Source organism: Dendropsophus ebraccatus, chromosome 10 (genome assembly GCF_027789765.1).
Source record: "Dendropsophus ebraccatus isolate aDenEbr1 chromosome 10, aDenEbr1.pat, whole genome shotgun sequence".
Taxonomy (NCBI): domain Eukaryota; kingdom Metazoa; phylum Chordata; class Amphibia; order Anura; family Hylidae; genus Dendropsophus; species Dendropsophus ebraccatus.
This window is the reverse complement of record NC_091463.1, coordinates 77,260,857-77,282,497: the sequence shown is the minus strand read 5'-3', so window position 1 is coordinate 77,282,497 and position 21,641 is coordinate 77,260,857. Positions and strand designations below refer to the sequence as shown.

General features: G+C 48.4%; 1 protein-coding gene across 1 annotated transcript in view; it reads right to left on the bottom strand.

The window, feature by feature from the left end:
• Positions 1-20,110, bottom strand: part of ACTMAP (actin maturation protease) — a 140,041-nt gene extending 119,931 nt beyond the window's left edge. Inside the window, exon 1 of the mRNA XM_069943472.1 lies at positions 20,034-20,110. The gene's annotated coding sequence lies outside the window, so the exon portion shown is untranslated. The remainder of the gene's footprint in view (positions 1-20,033) is intronic.
• Positions 20,111-21,641: the final 1,531 nt, after the last annotated feature.

The window sequence follows — 21,641 nt, the reverse complement described above, 5'->3', positions numbered from 1 at the left end:
AATAAGCCCCGTAACCGTGAGCACTCGCCGCATCAGTATATAAAGCAATAGCATCAGACTCTACAAACTCCGGTAAAAAGACAGAATGACCATTCAAAGTAGATACAAACTCCATTTTTTTTTACCACATGCTCAGATCCTCCTTAAGCGGTTTGGTAAGGCGGATGTGAGCACGGGGAGATTTTAAACCAGCAGTAGCTGCATAGAGTCTCTTAGAAAATATACGACCCATAGGAATGACACGCATAATAAAAGCCAACAAACCTAAAACTGATTGCAATTCCTTTAAAGTCACCTTAACTTTCTGTAACATACACTTCAATGCGCATTTTAATCTGGATAACTTTTAATCTGAATTCCATTCTCACTGTATCCAATGTGATACCTAGAAACTCTAAACAGTGACACGGCAATAAACCAATAAACCGAAAATCGTCTAGGTAGTGAACGACGGCACCATCCGGTACCCCATAATTCACCATCCAGTGCAGAAACGTTGCAAAAAAAAAAAAAAAAAAAAAAAAAAAAAAAAAAAAACTCAAAAGTAATAGCATGAAAGAGTAAAACCCATTGGTAAACAACGATAAAAGTAATAATTATTCTCAAAACAAAAACCAAGTGAACTAAAACCTTCAGGATTAACCAGTAACAAACAGAACGCAGACTTTATATCACATTTAGCTAACAGGGCCCGAACACCAAAAAACACGAATAACTCTTACAGCGTCATTTAATGAAGCATAAGAAACTGATGACAAAGATTTATCTGCATTATCATTCAAGGAAGAGTGCAACGGGTAAGATAAATGATGAATTAACCTGTACTCCCCTGGCTCCTTTTTAGGGACCAATCCTAAGGGGGAGATGCGAAAGTTAGGAAAGGGGGGTGCAGAAAAAGGTCCCGCAACCCTCCCTTCCCGAACTTCCTTCATTATTTTGTCCCCAACCACGGCCTCATGCAAGGACACAGATTTTAAATTGTCCACCACCACGCATCCTAAACCATCCTAAGGCGGAACATCAAAACCAATTGAGAACCCATGAATAATCAATTCAGCTTTCTGCCTGTCTGGGAACCTGGCGAGATGAGCAACATTCTTTCCAGGCTCAAACATTACATCATAGTTAAACCAGGCCATACCGCCAAAACTGCGGTATGCCTCTAATATCTTATCCATGTGCTGAAATAAGGAGGAACACAGCTCAGGGCGCTTCTCTCCCACTACAGCACAATAGATGGTTTAATAAGCATGTAACCAGTTAAAATTAGAACGAGGTGGTGACTTTTTAACATCATCAGGTTTATCATCTGTACGCTTCACCAGCACATCCTTACTAGCAGGTAGCAATGACATCACATAATTGTAAGTGGAAGCCAAGCGGTGACATCTCACAGGCTAGAGCCTCTTTAACACAAATCTCAGGCACATCAGCACCTTCTCAATCACTGGCGTATTACAAGAAGCAGAGCGCTCTGCTCCCAGGCTAGAGCCTCTTTAACACAAATCTCAAGAAGCAGAGCGCTCTGCTCCCAGGCTAGAGCCTCTTTAACACAAATCTCAAGAAGCAGAGCACTCTGCTCCCAGGCTAGAGCCTCTTTAACACAAATCTCAAGAAGCAGAGCGCTCTGCTCCCAGGCTAGAGCCTCTTTAACACAAATCTCAGGCACACCAGCATACTTCTCAATCACTGGCGTATTACAAGAAGCAGAGCGCTCTGCTCCCAGGCTAGAGCCTCTTTAACACAAATCTCAAGAAGCAGAGCGCTCTGCTCCCAGGCTAGAGCCTCTTTAACACAAATCTCAAGAAGCAGAGCACTCTGCTCCCAGGCTAGAGCCTCTTTAACACAAATCTCAAGAAGCAGAGCACTCTGCTCCCAGGCTAGAGCCTCTTTAACACAAATCTCAAGAAGCAGAGCACTCTGCTCCCAGGCTAGAGCCTCTTTAACACAAATCTCAGGCACACCAGCATACTTCTCAATCACTGGCGTATTACAAGAAGCAGAACGCTCTGCTCACAGGCTAAAGCCTCTTTAACACAAATCTCAGGCACATCAGCACCTTCTCAATCACTGGCGTATTACAAGAAGCAGAGCGCTCTGTTCACAGGCTAGAGCCTCTTTAACACAAATCTCAGGCACACCAGCATACTTCTCAATCACTGGCGTATTACAAGAAGCAGAGCGCTCTGAACCTGGAACTGACACATTAGGTACAGCAATCGTACTCTGAGACCACACATTAGCCAGCGATGGACTGCTATTAAACCCTTTAGCTACCAGGGCACAAAACTTTTTCACAGCATCATTGGCAAACAAATCACTCCTGCTCACATCAGGGACAGGACCCACATTGATGTTCTCACCCACAGCTGCTGACTCCTCTCCACGGATCTGCTGCGGTGTAAACTCCTCTGCGGCACTCTGCTGGGATGCGGACACCTGCGGGGCTGCGGTCACCTGCGGGGCTGCGGACACCGGTGGGGGCGCGGTCATCTGTGGGGAGGCTGCACCGCGGCTCCTATGGGAACCTCGGCTATGATGGCGATGTGCCGGGGGGTACTGCCAGAAGGGGGCGGCGGGAGGGGAGCTGAATCAGCTCTCTTACTGCTCCTACTCCGCTTATATGGCCGCTCCCCCCGGCTGCTTCTTCCTCTATGCCTCCTGTCTTCCGCAGCACTCGCCTCTTGTAATACCTCCAGGTCTCTAGGGGGCAGTATACGGCACACAATTCTCCTCTTCCTCCATACGCTAGGGAGCAACTTCCTCGGACACCGGCTCTGCTAGACACCGCCTCAGCCATGCTTCACCTCCAGCTCCTTCTGCCCTCCGGATAAGCTCAGTGAGAAGGCTCTCTATACCGACTATGGCAGCTGCTGAAACCTGTTAGCTATGTGACAGGTACTGCTGAAGCTCTTTTACAGGGACACACTAACAGCCTTGCTATGCTTACAAGCACCGCTCTAGCCCAGTGTGCCCTTAGCTCTTTCACAGAAACCAGCAGTACACATCGGAGCAGCTTCTTCTGTACAGCTACTCTGACTGACACAGCTGAGAGCCGGCTCCCCTATAAATACCATTCCAAATCTCCCGCTCTCAGCCAGCTGACCAATCCAAACAGAGGGCACCTTTCTATTTTTAGCTCACTGTATTCCCACACAGCTGTAATCACCAATCACAACGCTGGCTGTTGCTAAGCAGAATCTCCAAGGCTTGTGGTACCTGTAGGAATAGAAAGAAGGGGGGGGGGGAGAGAACAACTACCACATACATGTAAAACCAAACTTGTACTAAAAAGGGGGGTGGGGGCGCAATCCCGTGTGTCCCCCTTTTATAAAGGGGGGCCCTTTACATGAGGTCAAGGTCCTATAACATCAGGGTGAGCTGGAATATACTGTCATGTAAAGTAGTCAGAGGCCATTATCAGCCTGAAGTATGAGGAATCCTCTGCTGGTGACCCTAAAGTATTTATGTTTGTGCCTCCAGGACGCTATTAGGGACAATTTCCTGTCCGGGCGGTGGACAAACATATTTACCACCCAACAACTTCCTCAGTCCCCAAAGGTAGAGTGACCTGGAGTAATAATTGCCATGGCTACCGTTCCAAACACAGTCACTATGTGGTAGAAACTTAAAGGGGTACTCCGGCGAAAATCTTTTTCTTTCAAATCGAAGTTATATAGATTTGTAATTTACTTCTATTTAAAAAATCTAAAGTCTTCCCATACTTATCAGCTGCAGGAAGTGGTGTATTCTTTTCAGTCTGACACAGTGCTCTCTGCTACCACCTCTGTCCGCGTGAGGAACTATCCAGAGCAGGAGCAAATCCCCATAGAAAACTTCAGATTTTTTCTTTCTGTATTTTTTAATGGCTTGTTATAAAAATTGAAAAATTTTTATAAATAAAGATTGGGAAAAAAAACAACTTCTCCTGATGTGGCACTATAGTACTTTATTCATGTTTTACTAAAATGTGTTTTTGAGAAATAATAATAATAATAATAATAATAATAATAATAATAATAATCATATTGAACCAGAAAACTTCTCCTGCCCTGGACAGTTCCTGACATGGACAGAGGTGGCAGCAAAGAGCACTTTGTCAGACTGGAAAGAATACACCATTTCCTGAAGATTTTTAAATAGAAGTAAATTACATATCTGTATAACTTTCTAACAACAGTTGATTTGAAAGAAATAGATTTTCGTCAGAGTACCCCTTTAAACCTTTTCCGAAGCTCTAGGAATATGTGTACAGAAGCTGGGCCTCCAGTCTGACACCAGACTCATTGCTCCTGTACCTGGTGCCGCCACAGTCATCTGAGTCCTTATAAGGGCTCTGGCTGTGGAATATATCTCCCAGAACAATGGGGTTGGGCAGTAATTTTCAAACAAGCCTGACCCCTATCTCGACCGACATCATCTGTTGGTGGTTAGTCAGGAGAGCCCCATAGACCTTATACCGACGGCTGAACCCTGAGCGACAGGTATGGTTGACAGAAGTACAAGGTGTATGGGGACCTAAACTGATCAGTGGTGGTCTGGCCACTGGGACCCCCATCGATCACCAGTGGATAGGCCATAACATCAAATCTTGGAATAACCCCTTTAAGACAAGCAGAGGATCGTGTGCTCTGTATAATAAAGATGGAAGCCCCAACCCTGTAAGATGTGTTATAAAATTAACCAGGACGTTAAACACAACATAATGTTAAAAGGTGGAAAATCCCTTTAATTCCTCCTCTACAATGGGCTTGTGGTAGTCAGTGGAGCCCGACTGCCACGTACAATGGCTGAGCTATATCCTTTCTACTTAACAAAACACTATCACAAGTCCTGGAGGAAATGGACAATTGCTGACGTTTCCTTGAAGGTCGTCAGGAAGACGCGTGTGTATACGGTTACTTCACGTTATTCTTTACTATGGAGAGTTGTGCTGAGCCGCCTATAGAGCCACTGACAGCATCGCCTCTGCAGGAGACAATGGGCAGCAGTGCAGTGTCCCAGAACATGCAGACTACTACTCCTATTATGGCCATTTCTCTTGCTGTGTCAATGCCTGTTCTGGTAAGTGGTTGCACTGCAACTGCTGCTGGTTTTCCCCTAGTATTCTCTGGTAATGTGCATTCTCATGTGTATTCTCATGTGTTCCTGTGCACTATTACATTGTACAGTGGTATGCAAGGCTGTTGATCACGTGACCTGTAACCATGGTTCCTCCAATGGCCGACTAGCTCTGGCCAGGAGCAACCATGTGACCTCCCACTTCCTGCTGACAAGTTAGGTCTTCCCCCGGCTTCCAAGCAAGGAGGTTGTGTGGTTCTATCCTCTCCCACAGAAGAGTGACTAAGTCTGCTGCTATATACCAGTCTTCGGCTGTTTCTGCCTGCTCAAGTGACCGGATTCTTTTCCTCTCATCTGGGTGTCATTCCGATATCTCTCCTCATCGCTGCAAAGATTCACAGCAAGTATTACTCTCAAGCTAATCCACCCAGCAACGCTATTTCTCTCATACTCCTACTCCCATCATCCGGCACGTATTCTCACAGCCTATGCAGCACCACTCCTGCTTTATTTGTCAAAGCCTGCTATATACCCGGTTGCATCCGGACAGAACTGTTGCTACTAGTTACCTCATCTATAATAAAACCGCTGTTACTGAACCCTGGCATTGGTGTCCACTAACTGGTGCCCTGACTAAGTGCAGCGAAGAATCGCATGCCCATCATCACCCGCAGATTCCTCAGACCGGCCCTACAGCTGTGCTGCCCTCAGGCCTATACCGTGACAAGTATAACCCCTGCAGCTGCCCCGGTCATTGCCCGCTCATAACACCAGCACTGCGGAAGTGGCCCCCAGGGGCCAGGGCATCGCATTTTTGGCGTCACGAACAGGATACAGACTGTGTTGTGCCAACTGTCAGTGTCCCCAGAACTGTACTGCTAATCCCCCCAGAGGCTTTGCTATTGCCGCGCTGCGGCCTGCTAAGGGGTCAAGTCAGCCGGTGACGCACTGTCTTCGCGCGCGCGCGCGCTCCGCCCCGGCCCTGCAGTATCCAAGCCTCTGTTGCAGGAGGGAAGGAGATTGTGCCCGGACCGCCGGAAGTGTTGATGCTGACTTCCGCCCTATTCCTCTCCGGTCCCGGACACCCTGCCTATCGGTGCCTGCTGTTCCCGCAAGCTCTCCTCGCCCCTACTTTCTTCCAGGTGCCTTACACCAGAACCCCTCGTCATGTCCACCGGCCATCACAGTGACTCTGACGGGTCCGGCAGTTCGCCGACGGCCCGAAGAAGGCTTCCCGCGGCTCCCGTTGCTATGGCTACCGCAGCGGTCCCATTCTTCATTGGGCCCAACAATCTTCCCAGTTATAAAGGAGAACCCCACACGTTGGCTGATTTCAAGGAAAAAATTTCCCGCACCCTTGAACTTGTCTCATTCTCTCCCACTCAGCAGGTGCAGTTGCTGCTTGGACAACTTGAGGGTCCCGCTGCCGAGGAGGTGCGGTCATGGCCAGCTACGGAGAAAGCTAATGTACAACAGATCCTGACCCGGCTGAGTAAAGAATTTGAGGTACAGTCACCCACGGAGGTCCGCCTTAAGTTTTATGACCGACGACAAAGGCCAGGTGAGACCCTCAGAGACTATGCACTAGCACTCCAATCTGCCTACCGGGCCCTGAGACAGGTTGATACCATAGACCCCTCGGCTGTGGAGAGTATGATCACTGACCGCTTCATAGAGGGGGTGGACTCTAGACTCATCCAGAGCCAACTGCGTATGCTAGCTGCCCAAAACCCTACAATGCCTTTCCTGGACTTCAAGACTCTGGCTCTGAGGGTGGTTGGCATTGACAATCCCTGTGCCGGCTGTACTCCAGGTTCGGATTGCCCGGATCCGGTGGGACCTATACCCCCACCTCCAGTGCCCACTATGGTTCCACCAGTTTCCGCTATACAAGCTGCCCAACAGTCTATCCCGGCTAATTCACCAGCGATCCCTGCTCTCCTTACGCAAGTGGTTGACTCTCTCTGCCAAGCCCTAAGGGGGCTACAAGGGGCCTATCCAACACCTCCACCACCACAGGACCCCTGCCCTGAGTATTCAGTTCCCGATCGGCCTCCTCCACCGAGACTTAGATCCCCTGAGCGCCCCTATTGCCGCCACTGTAGGCGACATGGACACTACCGCTCTCAGTGCTATCAGTTAAACGGGCTACCCCTGGGTCCGAGGGCCAACACCCAGGAGGTCGAGATCCAGGCCCGCAGGAAGCACAGTGGTTCTCAAGGTTCCTCTCACAATGCCCGCATGTGACTCTCTGGGTGGACGGAGTCCCCCTGGAGGCTCTGGTAGATACAGGTTCCCAGGTTACCACTATCCCGAGGCATGTGTTTGAAGAACATTGGGATCTGAGAACCCTAGGTCCAGTTGAGAAATACCGTCTGAAACTTATTGCTAGTAATGGTCGTCCTATTGTGCAACTAGGTTACTGGAAACCCACTGTCTGCATAGGGAAGCGGGAGCTAGCGCGTCAGGGTATCATTGTTACTGAGGCTCAGGGAGATAGTGGGACCGTGGTATTAGGCATGAATATTATCCGTCATGTATTCACTGAAGTGTTGGATGCCTTGAATGCCTCTATGTCTTGTGCTATGTCTCCTTAGTACAGGCAAGCCGTTCAGAAGACCATAAAGGTGCTCGCCGCTCAGCGGAAATTTGCCAATCCTCGAGGAGAAATCTGCCGTGTCCGCACTAGAGATGCTCGTCCGATCACCATCCCAGCTAACAGTGAGTTCCTCATCTGGTGCAGGGTCCGTCCAGGCCTCAACAATGCTGATTATGTGGCCCTTCTGGATGCTATTGAAATTGAGGGGCAACCTCTTGTCAGGGCCGCTAGAAGCCTGGTGACCGTCTCCAATGGTCAGGTCCCTGTCCGTCTGGTGAACCTTGGAGACTCCTCAGCTGACCTACCCAAGTTCACCACCGTGGCCATGTTATACCAACTCGATCCTGAGGACATCATCTGTGAGGAGACCATCGCCTATCAGAGTTCCATCCGTGGCACTCAAAGGGACTCAAACAGGGCTCTCGCCCCTTGGTGGGATGAACTCCATATTGGCGATGCCAATACCCCACTTGAATACCTCCACGGCATCCTCAAGGTGGCCAAAAGGTATCACGAGGCCTTCAGCAAACACTCCCTCGATTTCGGGAAGACCAACCTGGTCCAGCATCGGATCAACACTGGGGACCATTTGCCTATCAAAGAGAAACATCGGCCAATCCCTCCTGCCAGCTATCAGCAGGTCAAGAAACTGCTCAAGGAGATGAAAGACTCTAACGTTATCCAAGAAAGTCAGAGTCCGTGGGCTGCCCCTATTGTCCTCGTGAGGAAGAAAGACGGTAACATCCGGTTCTGCGTGGATTATAGGAAGATAAACACAATCACCCACAAGGATGCCTATCCTTTGCCCCGGATCGAAGAGTCTATTGCTGCTTTGGGGTCAGCCGCCTACTTCTCCACCTTGGACCTCACCAGTGGGTACTGGCAGGTGCCCATGGCACCCGAAGACCGTGAGAAGACGGCCTTCACCACCCCCATGGGACTATTCGAATTCACCAGCATGCCCTTCGGTCTGTGCAACGCCCCCGCTACCTTCCAGCGGTTGATGGAAAGGTGTCTCGGCCATCTCAACTTTCAGAGTGTCCTGCTCTACCTAGATGATGTGATTGTCTATTCACGTACCTACGAAGATCACGTCCATCATCTGGCTGAAGTGTTCCAGGTCCTAATCGATCACGGCCTGAAAATCAAGCCTTCCAAGTGCCACCTTCTCAAACCCCAAGTGAACTATCTGGGGCACGTTGTGAGTGCTGAGGGGATACGACCCGATCCAGAGAAGATCTCGGCTGTGGAACACTGGGATACCCCTAAGACCGTCAAGGAGGTGAGAAGCTTTCTGGGATTTGCCGGCTATTACCGCCGCTTCATTCCCCACTTTGCCCAAGTGGCCGAGCCCCTCAATTAGTTACTCCGGGGTTGCCCTCGAGAAAGCTACAACCGACGACTCCCCGTCGAGTGGTCCGAACGGCAGGAGGTTGCTTTTCAAACCCTGAAACGCCTGTTGACCACGCCTCCTATCCTGGCCTACCCGGACTATAACCTTCCTTTCCGGCTTTACACAGACGCCAGCTTCCAAGGCCTGGGAGCTGTGCTGTCCCAGGTTCAAGATGGCCAAGAGAGAGTCGTAGCTTATGCCAGCCGGAGTCTTCGGGGTGCTGAAAAGAACGATAACAATTATAGCTCCTTCAAGTTGGAGTTACTAGCCCTAGTGTGGGCCGTCACTGAAAAGTTCAAGGACTACCTGGCTGCCACCCCTGTTACCATCTATACGGATAACAACCCGTTGGCGCATCTCAACACTGCTCGGCTGGGCGCCCTGGAGCAGCGGTGGGCTTCTCGACTGGCCAATTTCCAGTTTGAAATTAAGTACCGCAGTGGCAAGGCTAACGTCAATGCAGACCTTCTGTCCCGACTATCCAAGGGCGAAGAGGCCCCAGAGGACAGCGATTGGGAAGACGTAGAAATGCCTCCCTTCTATCAAAGGTTCGCTACCCAGAGTGCTATTGATGTAGCCGGGCCTGAAACGCCTTCGCCTCCACCTAGGGCCCCGCAAGACTTGGCCAGGTGGCAGACCATCCAGGAAGAGTCCCGTGTCCTGGGGGAGATCTATGACTACCTCTCTACTGGTCGGGTCCCCATGCGGATAAAGAGGCCCTATCCTGATGTCGAGCTAAGGCGACTCTGGAGGCAAAGAAAGAGGCTCTTCTTACAGAAGGGACTGATCCTGCGGAACTCTCTTGATCCGGTCTCTGGGGAGAGGTGCCACCAGATCCTCATTCCCCGACGAGACGCTAAGATGGTGCTAGATGCCTACCATGACCGGTCCGGTCATTTCGGGGTACACAAGACGGAGGCCACTATCCGACAGCGGTTCTACTGGATCGGGATGAGGGCTGACATCGAGAACTGGTGTGCTGAGTGCCCTGCCTGTAATATCTCCAAAGCTGGGGGAAGAGAAGTCAGGGCCCCTTTGCATCCAATCACCTCCCACCGGCCGAATCAGCTAGTCGCCCTGGACCATGTGAAGCTAGCCCCTACAAGATGCGGGTATACCTACGCCCTCACCATGGTTGACCACTACTCCAAGTGGGTAGTCGTGGTACCTGTCAGGGACTTGACCGCCAAGACCACTGCTCTTACTTTTTACAAGGAGTATGTAAAGCACTATGGGTGCCCAGAGTCTCTGCTGACGGACCGGGGTCCGGCCTTCGAGTCGCAACTTTTCCAGGAGCTGTGTGCCTACCATGAATGTAAGAAGCTCCGCACCACGGCCTATCACCCTCAAGGGAATGGTCTGTGTGAAAAAGTTAACCAGGTCTTTATCAACATGCTCCGAACGGCTTCAGTGACCAAGAGAGTAGAGTGGCCCCACTTGTTGGATGAACTAGTGGAGATCTATAACAATACCACTCATTGTTCCACTGGCTACTCCCCGTTCTACCTGATGTTCGGCCGCCAAGGCCAACTTCCTCAGGACCGTGCTCTTGGAGTCCAAGCTCCTGACACCTTCAACCCCCTACCTGAAACGGACTGGGTTCGGGAACATCAGAGGAGAATCCAGGATGCCCGGGAAATTGTTGACCGGAGGATGGGGGAGGCTCAGCAGCGCCAAGAGGATGCCTACAACCTAAGGGCGAATGCCACACCACTACAAGTGGGGGATAAAGTTTGGCTAAAGAAATATCATCGCTCTCACAAACTTGAAAGCCTTTGGGAGCCTGAGCCCTATGTCATCTCCTCTATCCCTTACCCAGAGACTGATGTGTATGAAGTCAAAAAGCCTGGGCTAGCCCCACAGACGGTGCATCGGAATAGGATAAAACGTTGCACTAAGGAGGACCTACAGGGCCTTACAGCACCGTGTCCGGTACCTGCATCCACGCCTCCGGCTCCCCCAGCAGCTCCAGCTAAACCTCTCTCTCTGGAAGAAATGTTCCAAGTTGAACCGTTCCTCATGGCCGTAGGCTATCCAGCGTTCCCTGTACCCGTTCCAGCGGTTTCTTCACTTCCAATTGTGCCTCCAACGACTCCATCTTTACAACCAGACACTGGGGGTGATCTTCCACCGGTACCTGCACCAATCACTGTTGAAGAGGATCCTCCGCTGAGACGGTCTGAGCGCTCTACCAGAGGAATTCCTCCACTTCGCTACAGAGACCAGAGCCCTTAAACTGTTTCTGTTGTTTAACTGTTTTGTTCCAGTTCCTGCAACGTTTAAGGTTCGTGCCTGGTCCTCCTGACCAAGTTCCCTGTACTAACCAGCCATGAGCTGATGGACACTTACCATAACAAAAGGTTCTCTAGTGCCTGTCCCAGAGCCTTTTACATGGACGATGTCTAATTGCCCAAAAGAGACTCTACCTAACAGAGACACTTAACCCATTCCTTCCTAATGCACTTTCCTGTGATTGTGTGTTCCACACAGGGTATTATTGCACTTATTTCATTATTGCACTTATTGTACTATTGTATTCCAGTGTTATCGAAGTCTTTGTATTTCCTCCTCTGAGTAAGCACAAGGTTACATAGATTGCCTCAGAGTAGAGTGCCTCTTTTGTAAAACAGTATATTTTTCCAGTGTCTAAGTCAGATAGCTCCTCCTCTGAGTAAGAGAAGTCAGTATATATATATACCTCAGAGAAAGTCCAGTTTATGTAGGAGTGTATTTTCTCATCCAGTCTCATTATTGTGTATTATTATCATATCTATAGCTGGAAAGATTTAGTTGAGCCAGTTTGTATGCAGATTTTTCTCAGATTTTCATTCAGATTTCTCTCAGGTTTCATTCAGATTCATGTGAGCCAGTTCTCCTCAAGACCCTGCAGTATTTGTTGTCTGTTGTGTTTCCTTTCCTTTTGTTTCCAGTATTTGTTCGCCTCTGTCTTGTCCCAACACAGTAGTTATCACACATAGTCATACCTAACTTTCACACTGGTCCATACATATCGCACCTTGGATGCCTTTTCGTGTGTTTGGCCTGTGGAGTGCTTGTGTGTGTGATTGAGTGGTATGAAAGGGAGCTCCCCATGTATGTTTGCTTTTATTATTTTGTTCTTTTCTCTTCCTGGTATCCAAGACACTACTCAGACACGCCAAGGTAGTACACAGGTCTTCACGTTCTCTTTTCCAGTAGGGTAACACATTTAACAGAAAACCTACTGTTTAACTGGCTGGAATATGGAGGGTCACCCGCCAGCAGTTAAGTTGTCCTGGCTTACACGTCAGATGGTTCATGCACTAGCTACCTGGTCGCCAGAGTACGTTAGGCACCCCTAGGTGAAGTCCTGCCACTAGGGTTTCTCATTCTCTCTCTCTTTTCACCTGTGCCTTGGGCGTGGGAAACACACACCTCATCACACTCACTCTCATCATTCATTCCTGTTGTTTGATTGTCCAGTCTATTCATGTTTGCTGCCTTCTAGATTCGCCGAGGTCGGCTCAAACTTGCTAGGGAGGTATGCAGTGTCCCAGAACATGCAGACTACTACTCCTATTATGGCCATTTCTCTTGCTGTGTCAATGCCTGTTCTGGTAAGTGGTTGCACTGCAACTGCTGCTGGTTTTCCCCTAGTATTCTCTGGTAATGTGCATTCTCATGTGTATTCTCATGTGTTCCTGTGCACTATTACATTGTACAGTGGTATGCAAGGCTGTTGATCACGTGACCTGTAACCATGGTTCCTCCAATGGCCGACTAGCTCTGGCCAGGAGCAACCATGTGACCTCCCACTTCCTGCTGACAAGTTAGGTCTTCCCCCGGCTTCCAAGCAAGGAGGTTGTGTGGTTCTATCCTCTCCCACAGAAGAGTGACTAAGTCTGCTGCTATATACCAGTCTTCGGCTGTTTCTGCCTGCTCAAGTGACCGGATTCTTTTCCTCTCATCTGGGTGTCATTCCGATATCTCTCCTCATCGCTGCAAAGATTCACAGCAAGTATTACTCTCAAGCTAATCCACCCAGCAACGCTATTTCTCTCATACTCCTACTCCCATCATCCGGCACGTATTCTCACAGCCTATGCAGCACCACTCCTGCTTTATTTGTCAAAGCCTGCTATATACCCGGTTGCATCCGGACAGAACTGTTGCTACTAGTTACCTCATCTATAATAAAACCGCTGTTACTGAACCCTGGCATTGGTGTCCACTAACTGGTGCCCTGACTAAGTGCAGCGAAGAATCGCATGCCCATCATCACCCGCAGATTCCTCAGACCGGCCCTACAGCTGTGCTGCCCTCAGGCCTATACCGTGACAAGTATAACCCCTGCAGCTGCCCCGGTCATTGCCCGCTCATAACACCAGCACTGCGGAAGTGGCCCCCAGGGGCCAGGGCATCGCAGCAGCTTACCCTGAGGGTGTTGCTGTTAAATGTCATCACATTCATGTATAGATCGACGAGAAACAAAAAAAGGAGTTGTTATATATGCAGTATCCTAATATACAGAGAAGCTGGTCAGATCAGGGGGAAATGACACATGTATGGGCAACTTAAAGGGGTACTCCAGTGAAAATGTGTTCCTTTCAAATCACCTGGCATCAGAAAGTTATATAGATGTGTAATTTACATCTATTTAAAAATATTAAGTCTTCCAGTACTTATCAGCTGCTGTATGTCCTGATGACAGTATGACGTGGTGCTCTCTGCTGCCACCTCTGTCCGTGACAGGAACTGTTCAAAGCAGGAGAGGTTTTTTACAGAGATTTGCTGCTGCTCTGGACAGTTCCTGACATGGACAGAGGTGGCAGCAGAGAGCACTGTGTCAGACTGGAAAGAAGACACCACTTCCTGCAGAGCATACAGCAGCTGATAAGCACTGGAAGACTTGAGATTTTTAAATAAGAAGCAATTTACAAATCTATATAACTTTCTGACACCAGTTGAACAACCCTTTTAAAGATAGACTGGCCGGGAGCAAGCGTGTTAGAGGGAAGGCCGGTGAGGAGGACATTGAGGTAGTCAAATCTATATAACTTTCTGACACCGGTTGATTTTAAAGATTTTTTTTAGCCAGAGTACCCCTTTAATAGGTGCAATAATTTCCATTAATCAGGTAATCCAGAAAGTCTGATAATCCATATAATCTGATAAATGGGTATTATTATATATTATTCCCCGCTATTATTGGATTATGGAAATGTTACTATACATACATTGGTTTTATTATGGATCCCATCTGTTCTATGGATGTTACATTACTTCTCATCCCATTGAGGAGATACACTGGTAATGCACACCATATGCCCAGTACCCCGAGGCCTCTATCACAGGGAATTAGGGGCTGTGCGGGACTGCTGGAGGGACAGTAATCTTATTTAAAGGCCTAGTACTCACAAGACATTAAAAAGGTACGCCCCCCCAAAAAGACTTGTTTTTGTTAAATTAACTGTTTTATAACTTTTTTACAATTTAGTAATTTATTGTTATTGAAATTTGGCTAATTTTATGGTAGCTTTGTGTTCCCATACTCTTACTGATATCTTCTCTCTGCTGCCCCCTCTGGTTGTGTTGGGACTCACGTCTACAGAATCAAGCAAGCTTTCTATACACAGCAAACCTGTCAATGGCAGGAATGTTGAGTGACTATATTGGTTGTCACTCAGCCTTCCCAAGCTTAGATTAAATAGAAAACATGGCTGCTTTCCTCCAGAAACATTGCCACTCTTGTCCTCAGTTTGAGTGAGGTATTGCGTCTCAGTTCCATTTAAAGGGGTACTCCAGGAAAAAAAATCTTTCAAATTAACTAGTGTCAGAAAGTTATTCAAATTTTTAATTTACTTCTATTTTAAAATCTCCAGTCTTCCAGTACTTATTAGCTGCTGTATGTCCTGCAGAAATGGTGTATTCTTTCCAGTCTGACACAGTGCTCTCTGCTGCCACCTCTGTCCATGTCAGGAACTGTCCAAAGCAGAAGAGGTTTTCTATGGGATTTGCTACTGCTCTGGACAGTTCCTGACATGGACAGAGGTGACAGCAAAGAGCACTGTGTCAGACTGGAAATAAAACATTTCCTGCAAAACATACAGAAGCTGATAAGTATGGGAAGGCGTGAGATTTTTAAATAAAAGTAAATTACAAATTTATATAATTGATTTGAAAGAAAATTTCTTCGCTGGAGTACACCTTTAAGGGAATGGAGACGAGTTGTAATACCACAACCAACCTCAGGACAGGTGTGGCGCTGTTCCTGAAAAAAAGGGGGGGGGGGAGGGGAGAAACAGCTATGTTTGTCCAGTACTGGATAACCCATTTAACTACAAGAGATTTTAATGGAATTGTGACAGAAGATGATAGAGGTAGCTTACACTTGGCTGACCAGGTAACGCATGGACGGACCAGCTGCATCATAGGCTACAACCCCTGTGGGGATTGATCTAGAATGTGAACACTTCCCAGTATATAAGAATTATACGAGATCTCGGGGCACGCCTGCTAGTACTAATATCTCTTATGTGTCTCTTTGATGGGGACCTGTCCTTAGATCCGGCTCATCCTTGGTTGGTTTAGAGGGATTTGCAGTATTCTGCATTTCCTGTCATTTTTCAGGAGCTCCTCAATCAGAGGTAATATAATACCCCTCCCTAATCCCAAAGATCCTGCACCGACTGCACAAAGGCAGCTGACAGAAGAGATTAATAGTCATCAAGGAGCATCCGGCCTGGGACATTCCCGACCCCTCCCCCGCCCACTCTCCAATGTACCGTCCTCTCCATACACAGTGCATGTTCTGTTATATACAGTACAGTGCCAGGCTCCCCCTTACACATCCCCTGTGTGTACACAGGAACAGGACATGCAGCCAAATCCAGACTATGTACACAGGCCGGGTCCAGTACATCCAGTACTAGAGCTCTATAGGGATAGCATACATGCACCAGTATATACATTGGGGGAGATTTATCAAACATGGTGTAAAGTGAAACTGTCTCATTTGCCCCTAGCAACCAATCAGATTCCACCTTTCATTCCTCACAGACTCTTTGGAAAATGAAAGGTGAAATCTGATTGGTTACTAGGGGCAACTGAGCCAGTTTCACTTTACACCATGTTTGATAAATCTCCCCTTTTATCTTCATGTATATATCCTATTAAAGCTATCTCTTATCCCTATAGTAGCTGACTAGTAGGGTCGGACCACTAGGACCCTCACTCATCATGAAGTTTAAAGGGGTTATCCAGCGCTACAAAAACATGGCCACTTTCCCCCTAATGTTGTCTCCAGATTGGGTGGGGTTTTGAAACTCAGTTCCATTGAAGTAAATGGAGCTTAATTGCAAACTACACCTGAACTGGAGACAACAGTAGGGGGGAAAAGTGGCCTTTTTTTTGGAGCGCGGGATAACCCCTTTAAGTGAATACAGAGGCTGCACGCATGCTCGACCACCGCTCCATTCACTCTCCATGCTGGATCAAAAATCCTATCGAGAGTGAATAGTGCGGTGGCCGAGTTTGCATGGGGGACAGATGACCAGCTCTGGGATATATGGATAGGGGGTAACTTTTTTTTAAAATTTGTTTAATACTGGGATAATCCATGAGACATGATGGCATAGTGCCCGGATATGTCACCCATATTAAAAAGGGTGGATATGGCAACTACTGTGACTGCCAAACTGACTTCGGCCCTGGAAAACCACATTGCTTCTTCAAGCTTTGTTGGTTAGTTTCAGGTGGTCACCTGGCAAGCCATTGACTATAAAGGCAGACAGGAGCAGAATTGGTGCCCTGATGCCCCCCGATTTAACAAATACCATGTCATGGCAGAAAGTTTTTCATGAGATGGGTCTCAGCAGTGAGAAAATCCTTTAGGGTATAAACCCACACACCGTATATGTAGCAGATATGCAACAAATACGCAGCAGATTTGTTGGTACAGATTTGATGCTGTGTTCAGTTATTTAGATCTAATCTGCTGCAAGTTTGCTGCGAGTTTGCTGCATATCGCAGCAGTAAATACGCTGCATATATGGTGTGTGGGTTTATACCCTTAGGTTACAAACACACTTGCCGGATCTGCAGCGAGTCTCCTTGCTGCGTTTTTGCAGGGAGACTCGCTGCAGATCCTGGCCCTATACTTTCAACAGCAGAGAAACTCGCAGCAGGGATGTACATCCCTGCTGCGATTTTGTCTGCAGCCCGCCCCATTAACCCCCCGGCCGCCGGACATTATACATTACTGGGTCCCCGTTCCTGCTTGCTTCAGGGCTCCCGGTGTCTTCACGGGCCGCCCGGCCAATCAGTGTGCGCTGCCGCGGGGCAGCGCACTGATTGGCCGGGCGGAACGTGCCGGGAGCCGCCGAAGCAAGCAGGAGCCGGGATCAGGTAATGTATATCCTGGCCGCCCCCCTGCAGCCCCGATCGCCCCCGGCCGCATGATCGCCCCCAGCCCGCAGCCCCCGGCCGCATGATCACCCCCAGCAATGCAGCCCCCGGCCGCATAATCGCCCCCAGCCCCCGGCCGCATGATCGCCCCCAGCCCCCGGCCGCACGATCGCCCCCAGCCCCGCAGCCCCGGCCGCACGATCGCCCGCAGCCCCCCAGCCCCCGGCCGCACGATCGCCTGCAGCTCCGCAGCCCCCGGCCGCATGATCGCCCGCAGCCCCCAGCCCCGCAGCCCCCGGCTGCACGATCGCCCGCTGGGGGCGATCGTGCGACCGTGGGCTGCGATGCTGGGGGCGATCGTGAGGTCGGGGGCTGCAGGGCTGGGGGCGATCGTGCGGCCGGGGGCTGCGGGGCTGGGGGGCTGCGGGGCTGGGGGCGATCGTGCGGCCGGGGGCGATATACATTACCTGATCCCGGCTCCTGCTTGCTTCAGCGGCTCCCGGCACGTTCCGCCTGGCCAATCAGTGCGCTGCCCCGTACATGTACATCCCTGCTGCGAGTTTCTCTGCTATTGAAAGTATAGGGCCAGGATCTGCAGCGAGTCTCACTGCAAAAACGCAGCAAGGAGACTCGCTGCAGATCCGGCAAGTGTGTTTGTAACCTTAAAGTGAATGTACCACCAGGTACATTGCTTTTTTTTTTTATTACATTAACAGACTGGTACCAGCGCGGCTCCTGGTGGCGCGGTCCTTTTTTGAACAGCCGCCCGGTTCCCACACATGGGCCAGTCTACTTCTTAGCACCATAAAGAAGTGTCCCGGCACTCACCAAATTCATAAATGCTTGTTTATTAAGTGTCACATCAAGCAGGTACAGAAGGACGCATTTCGGCCTATGGCCTTCATTAGCTAAAACGCCGGAACCCTACTTTACAGTTTATTGGGAGCAATTCCTACCACGAGCACCTCCATTGAACAGAGTGCCGTCTCACTCCAATACTATATTTCCAAGCACCGGCCCGGCACAGAGCACTGGGGGCAGGCCGGCCGCCCCCCAGTGTGACAAAACCCCCTCCCCTGTTTGATGCTGTTCCATTAAAATAAATGGAGTCGCATAACAGAGGGGAGATTGTCACACCGGCGGGCCTGCCCTCAGTGCTCTGTGCCGGGCCGGTGCTCTATAATAGACCAGCGCTGTGTGCGGGAACTGGACAGCGGATAAAAAAAGGACTATGGCACCAGCATCCCCGAGCCGCTCTGTTCATGTAGAAAAAACAAAGCGATGTACCTGGTGGCACATTTGCTTTAAAGTGTCAAAAGTTGTCTCAAACTTTAGATGCACTTTAACTAAAAAAAAAAAATACCCCTAAAAGTTCTTGAATTAATGTTAATGTTACTAGGAAAGCTGAGTAACAGCCAATATGGCCGCCAATGTAGTTTGGCAGACTATTCCACAAACTTCTCCAGCAGTCTAGGAAGCAGAATGCTAACAATGATGCAACCCGTCATGGTGGTTGTCACCCAGCTTTCTTAAAAACAAATAATAACTTTTTATTTTCATTTAAAGGCGGAAACTAGCATTATTGAAGGAGGCTTAAAAATGTGACTTATGATGTAAACAGCAGAACCATTCATAGACGGAGATTAGTGACCCTAATACCTGCGAAGAATTCCTGGCACCGTATGAACACAGGGATTTGTCACCAGCACCACATGACTGTAGGAAGCTCAAATGCTTGTCATTATGGGCCCTGATAATGCAGCAAGATGTCTGATATGCCATATATACTGCACCCAGAGCTATGGCTGTTGGAGGGTTCTGTACTGGTCTGCTCTAAAAATTACTCACCAAGGAACAGTCAAATATACAACTGCCCAAGACTGACCTCTGGTGGTGTATACAGAGAATGCAATGATGCTGTGATCAATATTATTCTTCATGTGTATACTGTATTCATTTAAAAGTTATTGCCCATGTATTGGGACACAAGAGGCAATACAGATACATGTATATGGGGGTTACATAACCATTTCACAAAGCTAATAAGCAGAAATCCCATAATGCTTCATTTACACAATGATTCATTTAGCAAACTTGTCTCCTTTTCCTGATGCTGCTCTTTCCCTTTCATTGTTCACAGCTTATTGTCTAGGTTACTGACCACCACTCTGCTCTAAAAGCTGTGTGCAATGTTTGATAAATGTCTCAAGTTTAAAAAGCTTGTGCAGGTTTCCTTATAGGAAATATAGTAGAATCTGTTATACATAGATGTAAAGCGCTCAAAGCGCCACCTAGTGGCATAAAACATGAGGGGAAAATATTACACAATGGGGGAGATTTATCAAACATGGTGTAAAGTGAAACTGGCTCAGTTGCCCCTAGCAACCAATCAGATTCCACTTTTCATTCCTCACAGACTCTTTGGAAAATGAAAGGTGGAATCTGATTGGTTGCTAGGGGCAACTGAGCCAGTTTCACTTTACACCATGTTTAATGAATCTCCCCTGAAAAGTACATTATGGTTTTTCAAATGGTCGCTGTTCCTCTGGAGCAACTGTACAGATCATACTGGGGAATTGCTTAAACAGAAAATACCTTATTTATGAGACCAGCCGATTCCAAAGTGGTTGCTTCTTCTTGACACCTCTGATCATATATTTGCACAATTGACCCAAACATTGTATTGTCTCCATTGTCTCTGCAAGACCAAAGCATATGTGTTAAGTTAGCACCTTCCTCATTGTAGAGGCATGTGTAGTAATCACTGATCTGTCACCAAGAGGTACACTAACCAAAAGTAGCCTTTGAGAATATTTTTTATAGGGCAGTGGAGGAAGCAATTTTATGCCCTCTTGTGGCAAGAACCAGTCTATAATCGTACCACACCTGTAATCCTTACATACATAATTACTTACACCAATCTGTCATTCCTATGTGCAGGCATGTAGCTAGGATTAATGGGGCCCCATAGCAAAAAACTGTATGGGGCCCCATGAATCCTGTATGTCCCCCACCCATGCATGCATATAGTCACATGACCCTAAGGAGGATGGTGCCAGGAAGTGTCTCTGTTGGGGGGAAGAGGGGGCTGGAGAAGTGAGGTGCAGGCGGAGGGATTTTTGGTTGCCACCGGGAGAGCAGGGGATGCAGGCAGAGGATAGCACCAGTGGGCATTGACTACTCCAGCTGTCACTGTCGGGGCGGCGTACCGATGGGAGGGCAAAAGGTACAGGTGGCGAGAACTTGTGGCAGTGCCTGATCCTGGCACTGCTGCATGGAGCCAGTGTCTCTCTGGGGGAGGAAGGTGCTGTTGGTGAGTAAGCTGACAGTGCCACTCTCTGTTACCATGGGGACAGACCACGTGTTTTGCTGATGGGGGCCTGGGCCCCCCTGCTCCACGGGCTCCATAGCAGTTGAGTGGTCTGCCTCCATGGTAGCTACGCCACTGCATATGTGTGTGCACGTTTTTTTTCCTCATTGAGTGTACATCATATATCATATAGCCGATCCTATCAATCCCATCATTAACTTGCTCTTTAAATCCTGAATAACATGTGACACGAGGCAGGAGGAGCAGATTTATAGCTATGGTAATTCTCCCCTATAATAATAGCTGTGGATTATATTCAGGATGTAATGAGGCTTTTACGCAACTTACAGCTTTAATATCAGGTTACAAAATAAGATCAATTGTTTAGTACAAAGACTGGCAATACCCGATTGAGCAATGGTGCCACCCACATACTAATGCCACACTGTCTGTAACCTAGGAATATAGGAGGCTCCAGGTCCTGGGCTGTGTATTTACTATCATCAGGGCATCAATCACTGGATCTTTCAGATTTAGTGGAAATAATGGTGAAATTTACATAATGGAACCCAAAGGGCTTTACTATAAGTCAGTGGGACCCATTGGGTGCTGGGCTGGTGGTGGTCGTTTTTTGATAGGTTGGCACTGCCGACATGGTTTCTGTTAACATGAACCATGACAATGGTCTGAACAGTACCCTAGGCATATAATTCTGAAAAGAAGGGTTATAGTTACAGACAGAACCTTTACATCAGTGATATTATGTTAGATGGTATCCAAGTACCATGAAATACTGTAAGAACCATAGACTTACATAGTACCTGTCACAAGGAGCGTCCTCTAGAAAGCGTACAATAATAACAACTGGGTGATAGTCATGCTAACCATGACCC